Here is a 12258-nt window from a genome sequence, read left to right as displayed (position 1 = left end):
GGAAGTGAGCCTCCCGGGAAGTCACGTCTTTGTCTAGTGTGTCTGTGCTTTTTGGCCTGGTCTGGGGCGGCGTTTGGTGCCTCCCTAGAGAAGTGCAGGTGGGGGAGTCACTTTTCTAAGAAAGGCTGAGTGTTCGCTGATAAGGCGGCGCGGAGCCTGCCCAGGCTGCCTCCCAGAGAAGAAGGTTGGCTCGGACGCCACTTCAGCACCCCGAGGGCACACTTGGGAGTCCCAGCTGTAATGAATACCCGGCCATTAGGCTCCAAGCCTACGTCAGCTCTTCCGAGTGCTAAGGGACCCCCGAGGTCAGCATGTTCAGGGCTTCCTTACCCGGCGCCCTGTGCATCCGGGAGCCAGACAGGCTTTCTCTTCCATTTCAAGGAGAGACAAATAGAGCCGTGAAATCTCGGCCAGGGGCACTCGCTGCTCCCCAGCCTCCGCCTGGAGTCTGCCCAGGAGCATCCGCAGATATCTGCAGGGAAGCTGAGCGGCCCCAGGGAAGGTGTCAGGACGCGCGCGTGCGCGAGTGTGTGTGTGTGTGTGAGGACCCCATCCCTTGACTCAGGGGCTCAGGGAACAAGAACAAGCCCGGGGTTGGGGCTAGAGTGGTGCTAGCCAAAGAGCCATGGCATCCTAGACCCTGGGAGGACCCCCAAAAGCAGTAAACGTCAGAGGTGAGATTTGAACCCGGGTCCTCAAGCTCCAAAGTCCTCCACTCTGGGTCCTTTGCCAAGACGCTCCTCTCAAGGAACCCCCAGAGTTGTTCCCTTCCTTCAATCTCTGTGGAGTGAGGATCACTGTAAAGGGGGCTTAAGGCGGAGAGGTTGGAGCCAGGCAAGGGACAGGCGGGCCGTGTGTGCTGCGCTGGGCTCGCTAACAATCTGGCATTTCTCCTTTCGTACATCGCGGGGCACCTGTGTCCTGGCGGACCCCGGCCTGAGCTTTGGGGCAGCTGACCTATTCGTGGCTGGGCAGCATCTTCTTTTCTTACTTCAGACTAGGGCATGGGCTAAGCCTGTGACCGCAGGGGCTGGGCCACAGGCTTGGGGAGGGTGGACCCATGGGGCGGGTGCCAGCCTGGCTCCCCAAAGCTGATATGCTCCCATCTAGTAGTATGGGGACCCGGAGCTTCTTTGTGACCTCAGTTTGGATAGCAGGAAATGGTAGTTCAGTAGATTCACCGTGGATGAGTCACGTCTCGGTGGCTGCAAAGCCGAGCCAGAAAATGGGATGCTGACTAATGGAGCACATGGGCTAGAAGGTTCCAAGGAGAAGATGGAGCTTGATGCCAGGGATCTTCCGTGGGCGGCTGAGATTCTAGGTCAAGCCCAGCAACCCGGTAAGTCTCTTTAAAAGGGTGTTTTCTTTTGTCTCCTGGGCTGGATCAGAAGCTCCTACAGGGCACCTGGCGCCATGTTGAAGGCACAATAGGTGCGCAAGAACAGCCCTGGAGGCGACGGGCTTGGGAGAGAAACATCGATGTCGGACGATTTTGGCCAGAGAATACTTGTTTTCCTCATCGCCCAGAGATAGAGGTGCCCCCTAGAGGTGGCAGTGGGTTGGCTCCTCTGTGGATAGATCTGGAATCAGGAAGATCCAAGTTCAAACCCAGCCTCAAGCCACTTACTAGGGGTAGGACTTGGGGAACCCGTTTGGCCTCTGTCTGCTTCAGCTTTCTCTTCTTCGTCACGGGGCTCCTCCTAGCCCCTGCCTCCCAGGGTTGTTATGAGGATCAGAGACAGTCTAAGGAAAGTGCTCCGGAACCTTCCTTAAAGGAAGGCCATTATTACTCTCTTTATTCCCTGCTCTTGTGAGCTATTTCTAGAAATGGGGACTGAGTCCAAAGTTTCATCCTTTTAAGAAACTCCTTCTACCACTAGGGCAGCATCTTCTCCTCCGATAGGGGGATCAAACCCTGCTGCCCACAGAACTCCAGAGTGCAGCCTGAACTAGATTATGATACAATTTTTAAGAAATCAATTTAATCAATTTAAAATAAGTTAATTTAAATAAATAAAATAAACAAAAACCAGAAAAACAGAGATAATATTGTATTTTAGAACTAAATCTCTATGTGGCCTACAGAAAACTTTACTTTGGGGTTAGTGGCCCATGTTTCAGGCATCAAAAATTAATTGATTTGTCCCTAGTCACCTATTTGTCACAGGGAGGACTTGAACACACATCTTCCTGGCTTTGAGTCTAGATCTCTTTCTACAACTCACTATTCCCATTATATAGATGAACAAACTGAACTTCAACAAGGTTAAGGGTTAAGTGGTAAGAGGTAGTGAAATATGAACCTAGATTTGATCATTCTAGGTCCAATGTTCTTGATTCTGTGGTATGCTGACTGTATTTTTATTAGCAGAATTATTGTCAAGCTGTATTTCCACTGTCTCTCATTCTGGGGATAGGAAAGATAAACTCAGTTTCACCAAGAAGACATATATGATAAAGACATAATAATTCCTGTTTGTTTAAGAGGAAAATTTCAAATGTATCTCTTTATCATTTCTTATTTGTCCCATATATACCTTGTTTATATATATATTTGTTTCACATTGACTTCCTTATTAGACTGTCTTTTCTCCCTTAGAGTATCCTCAATGCTTCAGCGTGTGACAGGGGCTGGCACTTTTTCTCTAGTGCCAGCCTCTGTCACAAGCACAGTGCCTGGTACACAGTAGGTGATTAATAAATGTTTACTGTTTGATTGATTCTGGAGGAGAAAAAATTGGAGCATTTGGATACAAAGCTTTTTATTTGTAAAAGTGAGACTGAAATTAGGTTGATGAAACATGTACTGAATCTCAGAATTCACTGGTTTAGAGTCCCCCAAATGCTTTAATAAATCATATTTTTACTTGTGAGCTTGGGATGGGAGTCTAGTAATCAGAGCTATTTTAGAGAGTAGGGTATTAGCTGGGGCACTTGACAGCTTGTCAAGACTCAATTCAATTCCAAAGCACGTGACTAAGAGCCCAATCGTCCCACTTGGAGTGATTCATTGGTAAGTGCCTGCCTGCTACCTGCCTTTTATGGACATGTGCTCTACCTAGGGGGTAGCTCCTAGAATTGCTCAGCACACAGGGAAAACAGAGGCATTTGAACATGAAACTTCATTTACTACAGAATTGAAAAATATGCTAAATTAAGACTCAGAAGCCCAATTCCACTAAAAAAGAAATAAAAACATGTAGCCAGCCAGGCTTCCATGCAGGCAGCACCAGCCTAACCTTAGGCACAATCAAATAATAAAACAAGAAGCATTTATTAATCACCTGTGATGTGCCAGGCACTGGGCTAAGAGTTAGAGAGCTAGAAAGAAAAGCAAAAGCTTGAACAGTTCCTGCTCTCAAGGGGCTCACAGTCTAACCCGGGAGACAACATACAACTTGTAGGAACAAGCTATAAACAAAAGAGATTGGAGGTTATCCATAGATGAGAAGGCATTAGCATTAAAGAGGACCAGGAAAGGAAAGATGTTCTCCCCAAGGGTGTCCAGGACCTCAGGGGATGCTCCTAGAATCCTCCTCTCCCCCATTTCTCCCATCACCTCTTTCTTCTACCTCCCATTAGTGTTTTGCTCATACCTAGGTTCAAATCTTGCCTCTGAAATGTACTGATCATGGGCAGGCCATTTAAGACCTATATTCTACATCACTCCATGAGAGAAGGTTCCAACCTGCCCTAATAGAAAGTAGTATTTACTGAGAGCTCCTTCTTTGAAGGATACCATAGGTCTGGTGCTATATCTGTGTGCCTACAAGCGATACATGTGCTTTCCTTTGATAGAATTTAATCTTCTTAAGGGCAGGACTAATTTTTAAATTTTTATTATTCTTAGGACCCAACAGGTAAATTTAATTTAATTAATCACAATTAATTAATTGATTATTAAATGCTTCTTAACATATTTAGGTACATGAATCAAAAAGACCTACTTTCAAATCTAGTTTTAGATTCCTATTACTTTTGAGACTCTGGGCAAGTCACTTAACATCTGCCTTTGTTTTCTCATCTGTAAAATAGGAAAAATAGTAGTATCTACCTCCCAGCATTGTTGTGAAGATAATAGGAGATATTTAAAAGGCACTTTGCAGACCCAAGACTGCTCTATGAATATTATTATATATAAATATAAACATTATATATTACATTAATATTATTATTATTACAGATTATTTTCTCTTCCTCCTTTTCACTGGGGAAATATTGAGTAACCGAAACCCTTGTAAGAAATTTGCCCAATCAAGCAAAATAAATCCCTACACTGGCCATATCTCATTTTGCTTAAATGCTTATTGGTTTATGATTGGTCCTGGCCTAAAGTGACCTTTGGGATGGGGGAGTGGCTCAGAATGTTCTTAGGGATGAGTATCTCTCATTACTGTGTGTTCTCTATGCAGAAATGACTTTACCCCAGACAAGGCATAGGGCCACCGCAATTACCAAAGCATACACCATCCCCCAGCTTCCTTGACCTCATTTCAGAGTCATTTGGGAAGGCTTTGTGTATCAAGGAGGGTTTGGATTAGAACAAGAACTGAATCAAAAAGATGTTCTTCCTGTGCAGTCTCGGTGTTCCTGACTTCGTGAGACATTTCATTTGGGTAATTTTCCCTTTGTTTGGGGGAGAATGATGGACTAGAAAGATCGCCAAGACCCAAACAATCTGAAGCTCAGTTCCTGCCTCTGAGAATTATTCATCATAGGATCTCAACCAAGTTGGAGCCTAGTTATTCCTCTGAGCCTCAGTCTCCCCTTCTGTAAAACGAGACAATGCTTTTCATGACTACCTCCCAAGGTTGCTTTTTTTCTAAAGTCTACCAGCCCTCAGATGGGGTCTTTTAAGGGATGTGCTTCAATGGATTTGTTTGCTCACTCAGGTCAGGACACTCTTCTCCAGCACAGACTTCAGCTCTCTCCCTACCTTTTCATTCTGTGGAATTCTTGTTATTGCTTTCCCACAAATCCTTAATATATCATAGACATGAATGTGTCACTCCCCTGCTCAAGGAGCTGCCATGACCTCCTATTACTTTAGTGAAAATACAAACTCTGCTGTGTGGCATTTAGAGCTTTTCCTACCTTTGCCTTAACCTATCTTTTCAGACCCATTTTCATTATTTTTGGCTAAATTCCAGCCAAATTGGCCAATTTGCTCAGCCTTAGCCTTGACATTCACCCCCCTCTGTTTTTGCCTCTCTGACTGGAATGTTCTCATTTTTGCCTTCAGGACTATCAATTTTTTTTCAAAGTTCAGCAACTATTCCCATCTCCTCATTAGTAGGCATTTCCTGATTCTCTCATGTATTATTAATTCCACTCCTCCCAAAATACAGGTTTCCCTTCCACATCACTGGGGATAGGAGTGTGTGAAGAGAGAATTAACTCTCTTTGTCTATTTTAATGTAATCTATCAGCAACCTTTAACTCAATCAATCATGAACTCAAAGTACCCCTACTTAACGCTTAAGGGAAAGAATTCACAAGTCACTTACTAGAGAAAATCCTCACCTCCAAAGGGCACTGTCCAACCCTGGGCAGTGGTAGGCAAATTGAAAGACTGCAATTGGTTTCTGTGAAGAGGGGCAAAGGCAGGAAATGATGTGGAAAAAAGGGGGTATAAAAGAAGAGACGAACATGGTCTGGTCCTCTTTCCTTTCTTGGTTTTTGGAGAGACTCTTCCATTGGATTCTGCATTGGTGAGTAGAACTGTAGAGCCATACCTTTCCTGTAGTCATTTTGCATTGGTGGAACTCTGGCTGAAGACACCACCAGGACTTCTGGCTGAGGACTACTGGGACTTGAGGGAATCCTTGCTGGGGGCTGAGCCTGACTTCACCGGATCAGCACTTAGGCTGGTAGGCTAGACAAGGCTCTGACTTCTTCCTACATTGCTCACTTTCAATATCTTTATCTTGTTGTAAATAAAAACTGTTAACAGTCATTTTGACTTAGAGGCTAATATTTTATAAATGGCGACTGCTTTTATAACTCTCATATTGAGTCAAACCCAATTTTAAATATTTCAAGTGCAATGTCCTTGTCATCTGGAAAATCCATGGAAAAAAATTTTTGGCCCTCCCTTTGCACCAGAGAAGAAATCAGAATATTTTCTTTTTCTTTTATAGAGTATCTTAGTACCTTTTTGTAAAATTTGGATTAAGTATTTGGTGATAGGTTACATTCAGGTCAATGTTAAGAGAGCTTTCCATTTCTAGCCTTTGTGTGTCATCTGCTGGCTTTCACATTCCTTTCATAAACTTTAATTTGTTAAAAGAAATTGTGAATATTTATGGTTTTAAAAGATAAAATATATTGACATTTTCTATGCTAAATGTATATTTCATGCATTTCTGGATTTCTAAGTGTTTTCTCTGTCATCACCTGGCCTTTGTGTATTATTTGTGGCTTCTAAAAAACTCCTCCCCAAATCCCCATTTAGTTTTTCTTATGTCAACCCATGATATCTTGAACTTGTAGTGGAAAAACTTGCAGTGTAGAAGGGATAACTAGACTTTTAAATTTTTGGCATACATTTTGTCTTTACTTATTCATATGTTGTTTTCCCCAGTATAACATAACCTCCTTGAGAGCAGGCACTAGCTTTTGTTTATTTTGTTTTTATAGTCTCAGATCCTTGAGAGCAGAGACTGTTTCATTATGGTCTTTATATCCCTAGTACTTAGCATACTAGTTGAGTAAGAGTGAGGATCTTTAAAATGAGCTTCAGGTATTCCTTTTGACCTTTTAATATTTCATGGATATTCCTACACTGTACTCTCCCTTCACCTTTGATCCCTCTATGTGCCTTGCAAGGTATTAAAATCTCTTTTGCAAATTCATCTCTATACTCTCAATGGCTATATTTCCCAAGAGGTGAGATTTGGCTTTTCTGTAGTTCAGGAACAGAGAGAAGTTAATTGTCCCACATGGGCACAGAAGTCAAGAAAGTCTGCTTATTAATATGTCATGCTAACCACTGAGCAAACCAGAATAATACAGTAAAGGTCATTTAAACAAAGAGGTCATCAGCTTAGCTCGTCATCTTTGGTGATGGTTATAAAAACAGGAGATTGGACTTCCGGTTAAGATGGCGGCTTAGAGAAAGCTGAAGTTCAGATCTCCGGAAAACCCTTCCCGACCGATCTCAAACTAGAAGCTCCTAAGGCGCCGAAATTCAAAACGATCAACAGCACAGACCCTGGGAACCCTCCTCCTGGACCTGGACCCGGTTCAAAAGGTACGGCTCCCCTTAAAAGCCAGAACCCGAGATCCCTCGGACCTCAGGGGTAGGAGCGCAGAGTCCAAGGCTCCCGGAAGCGGCAGCCGCGCCGGGCTCAGAGAGCAGGGTCTGAGGAACAACAACCCTCAGGGTCTTCTACCCAAGTCCCAGTCCGGGTGAAAGTTACTGCCTGGGGCTTCCGCTGCAAAGAGCCGGTTGGTCAAAGAGCCGGTCGGTCCAGGTGAAAGTTACTGCCTGGGGCCTCCGCTGCAAAGAGCCGGTCGGTCCGGGTGAAAGTTACTGCCTGGGGCCTCCGCTGCAGAGAGCTGGTCAAAACAACAGCAACCCTCAGGGCGGGCAAGACAGCCTCACGGGCTGGATCCTGCTATCCAAGTCTCAGTGAAAGTCTGTGCTCTCGGAGCTTGGGGAAGCGGCAGCCCATCCCCCCGCAGGCCGACGAAACAGCCTCACGGCCAGGGATTCTGAAGGCAACTTCCGGAAATCGAGCCAGGGGGAGAGTGTGGCCTCGTGGTCCGACCCTTCCATTCCAGTTCCAGTGAGGCATATTCAGTTTAACCCAGGGAACGCTCATAGAACCAACATCTGCCCAGGACTAAAGCCTCTGATCACCAGACAAAGACAAGAAAAGCCAATCCTCCACGTTCAGAGATGACAAATTCCACAGAAGCACAGAAGCCCCAAAATACCAAGAAAAATAAGAAGAAAGGGGCGACTCTGGACACATTCTATGGAGCCAAAATACAAAATACAGAGCAGATAGAAGAAGATATACAAGAAAATTCTCCAAAATCTTCCAAAGGAAATAGAAACTCTCCACAAACCCATGAAGAATTTGAATCAGAAAGGACCAAAAAGATGGAAGCCCTCTGGGAGGAAAAGTGGGAAATGATGCAAAAGAAATTCACGCATCTACAAAACCAGTTTGACCAAACTGTAAAAGAAAACCAGGCTTTAAAGCAAGAACTAATAAAGCAAAGCCAAAACACCAAGAAATTAGAAGAGAACATAAAATATCTCACCGACAAGGTGATAGATCTGGAAAACAGGGGGAGAAGAGAAAATTTAAGAATAATTGGACTCCCAGAAAAGCCAGAAATAAACACCAAACTGGACATGGTGATACAAGATATAATCAAAGAAAATTGCCCAGAGATTCTAGAACAAGGGGGCAATACAGCCACTGACAGAGCTCACAGAACACCTTCTACACTAAACCCCCAAAAGACAACTCCCAGGAATGTAATTGCCAAATTCCAAAGCTATCAAACAAAAGAAAAAATCCTACAGGAAGCCAGAAAAAGACAATTTAGATATAAAGGAATGCCAATCAGGGTCACACAAGACCTTGCAAGTTATACGCTGAATGATCGTAAGGCATGGAACATGATCTTCAGAAAGGCAAGAGAGCTGGGTCTCCAACCAAGAATCAGCTACCCAGCAAAACTGACTATATACTTCCAAGGGAAAGTATGGGCATTCAACAAAATAGAAGACTTCCAACTTTTTGCAAAGAAAAGACCAGAGCTCTGTGGAAAGTTTGATACCGAAAATCAAAGAGCAAGGAATACCTGAAAAGGTAAATATTAAGGAAAGGGGAAAAATGTTATCTTCTTTTACTCAAACTCTCTTCTATAAGGACTACATTTATATCAACCTATGTATATTAATATGTGGGGAAAATGTAATGTATAAATAGGGGGTAAAGAAAGACCAAATAGAATAATGGTTCTCACACAAAGATTCACAGGGGAAGGGGAGGGGAAGAAAACTCCTATAAGAAGGAGAGGAAGGGGGGGGGGTTTACTTAAACCTCAATCTCAGGGAAATCAACTCTGAGAGGGAAAAACATCCAGATCCATTGGGATCTTGAATTCTATCTTACCCAACAAGGGTAAGGAGAAGGGAAAACCAAGGGGAGGAGGGGGAGAGGGAGAACAAAAAGGGAGGGAAAGAGAGGGGGGAGGGGGAGGGAACAAAAAGGGAGGGACTAAAAAGGGAAACATCAAGGGAGGGGACAAGGGGGACTGATTCAAAGTAAATCACTGGACTAAAAGGTAGAGCCGAAGAAGAAAAGGTTAGAATTAGGGAAGGCAATCAAAATGCCAGGGAGTCCACAAATGACAATCATAACTTTGAACGTGAATGGGATGAACTCACACCCATAAAACGTAGACGAATAGCTGAATGGATTAGAATCCAAAACCCTACCATATGTTGTCTTCAAGAAACACACATGAGGCGGGTTGACACCCACAAGGTCAGAATTAAAGGATGGAGTAAGACCTTCTGGGCCTCAACTGATAGAAAGAAGGCAGGAGTGGTAATCATGATATCTGATAAAGCCAATGCAAAAATAGACCTGATCAAAAGGGATAGGGAAGGTAATTATATTTTGTTAAAAGGGACTCTAGACAATGAGGAAATATCATTAATCAACATGTATGCACCAAATAATATAGCACCCAAATTTCTAATGGAGAAACTAGGAGAATTGAAGGAAGAAATAGACAATAAAACCATACTAGTGGGAGACTTAAACCAACCATTATCAAATTTAGATAAATCAAATCAAAAAATAAATAAGAAAGAGGTAAAAGAAGTGAATGAAATCTTAGAAAAATTAGAATTAATAGACATATGGAGAAAAATAAATAGGGATAAAAAGGAATACACCTTCTTCTCAGCACCACATGGCACATTCACAAAAATTGACCATACATTAGGTCACAGAAACATAGCACACAAATGCAAAAAAGCAGAAATAATGAATGCAGCCTTCTCAGATCACAAGGCAATAAAAATAATGATTAGTAATGGTACATGGAAAACCAAATCTAAAACCAATTGGAAATTAAACAATATGATACTCCAAAACCGTTTAGCTAAAGAAGAAATCATAGAAACAATTAATAATTTCATCAAGGAAAATGACAATGGCGAAACATCCTTTCAAACCTTTTGGGATGCAGCCAAAGCGGTAATCAGAGGCAAATTCATATCCCTGAAAGCTCATATTAACAAACAAGGGAGAGCAGAGATCAATCAATTGGAAATGCAATTGAAAAAACTCGAAAGCGATCAAATTAAAAACCCCCAGCAGAAAACCAAATTAGAAATCCTAAAAATTAAGGGAGAAATTAATAAAATCGAAAGTGATAGAACTATTGATTTAATAAATAAGACAAGAAGCTGGTACTTTGAAAAAACAAACAAAATAGACAAAGTACTGGTCAATCTAATTAAAAAAAGGAAGGAAGAAAAGCAAATTCACAGCATTAAAGATGAAAAGGGGGACAGCACCTCCAATGAGGAGGAAATTAAGGCAATCATTAGAAATTACTTTGCCCAATTATATGGCAATAAATACACCAATTTAGGAGAAATGGATGAATATATACAAAAATACAAACTGCCTAGACTAACAGAAGAGGAAATAGAATTCTTAAATAATCCCATATCAGAAATTGAAATCCATCAAGCCATCAAAGAACTTCCTAAGAAAAAATCCCCAGGGCCTGATGGATTCACCTGTGAATTCTATCAAACATTCAGAGAACAATTAACCCCAATACTATACAAACTATTTGACATAATAAGCAAAGAGGGAGTTCTACCAAACTCCTTTTACGACACAAACATGGTACTGATTCCAAAACCAGGCAGGTCAAAAACAGAGAAAGAAAACTATAGACCAATCTCCCTAATGAATATAGATGCAAAAATTTTAAATAGGATACTAGCAAAAAGACTCCAGCAAGTGATCAGAAAGATCATTCACCATGATCAAGTAGGATTCATACCAGGGATGCAGGGCTGGTTCAACATTAGGAAAACCATCCACATAATTGACCACATCAACAAGCAAACTAGCAAGAACCACATGATTATCTCAATAGATGCAGAAAAAGCCTTTGATAAAATACAACACCCATTCCTATTAAAAACACTAGAAAGCATAGGAATAGAAGGGTCATTCCTAAAAATAATAAACAGTATATATCTAAAACCAACAGCTAATATCATCTGCAATGGGGATAAACTAGATGCATTCCCAATAAGATCAGGAGTGAAACAAGGATGCCCATTATCACCTCTACTATTTGACATTGTACTAGAAACACTAGCAGTAGCAATTAGAGAAGATAAAGAAATTGAAGGTATCAGAATAGGCAAGGAGGAGACCAAATTATCACTCTTTGCGGATGACATGATGGTCTACTTAAAGAATCCTAGAGATTCAACCAAAAAGCTAATTGAAATAATCAACAACTTTAGCAAAGTTGCAGGATACAAAATAAACCCACATAAATCATCAGCTTTTCTATATATCTCCAACACAGCTCAGCAGCAAGAACTAGAAAGAGAAATCCCATTCAAAATCACCTTAGACAAAATAAAATACCTAGGAATCTATCTCCCAAGACAAACACAGGAACTATATGAACACAACTACAAAACACTCGCCACACAACTAAAACTAGACTTGAACAATTGGAAAAACATTAACTGCTCATGGATAGGACGAGCCAATATAATAAAAATGACCATCCTACCCAAACTTATTTATCTATTTAGTGCCATACCCATTGAACTACCAAAATACTTCTTCACTGATTTAGAAAAAACCATAACAAAGTTCATTTGGAAGAACAAAAGATCAAGGATATCCAGGGAAATAATGAAAAAAAAACACATATGATGGGGGCCTTGCAGTCCCAGACCTCAAACTATATTACAAAGCAGCAGTCATCAAAACAATTTGGTACTGGCTAAGAAACAGAAAGGAAGATCAGTGGAATAGACTGGGGGAAAACGACCTCAGCAAGACAGTATACGATAAACCCAAAGATCCCAGCTTTTGGGACAAAAATCCACTATTCGATAAAAACTGCTGGGAAAATTGGAAGACAGTGTGGGAGAGACTAGGAATAGATCAACACCTCACACCCTACACCAAGATAAATTCAAAATGGGTGAGTGACTTAAACATAAAGAAGGAAACC

At 41.8% G+C, this 12258-nt stretch overlaps 1 protein-coding gene across 5 annotated transcripts in view; it reads left to right on the top strand.

The window, feature by feature from the left end:
• Positions 1-12258, top strand: part of PDE4B (phosphodiesterase 4B) — a 712123-nt gene that overhangs the window by 54778 nt on the left and 645087 nt on the right. The window contains exon 1 of one of the 5 annotated variants that reach the window (XM_056815008.1): positions 1108-1339. The exons of the other annotated variants lie outside the window; for them this stretch is intronic. The gene's annotated coding sequence lies outside the window, so the exon portion shown is untranslated. Of the gene's footprint in view, positions 1-1107; positions 1340-12258 lie in introns of those variants that run through there. 5 annotated transcript variants of the gene reach the window in all.

The sequence above is a fragment of the Monodelphis domestica genome, chromosome 2, assembly GCF_027887165.1.
Source record: "Monodelphis domestica isolate mMonDom1 chromosome 2, mMonDom1.pri, whole genome shotgun sequence".
NCBI classification, from domain to species: domain Eukaryota; kingdom Metazoa; phylum Chordata; class Mammalia; order Didelphimorphia; family Didelphidae; genus Monodelphis; species Monodelphis domestica.
Note: the sequence above shows the minus strand (reverse complement) of the source record. Positions and strands in the feature narration are given on the sequence as shown.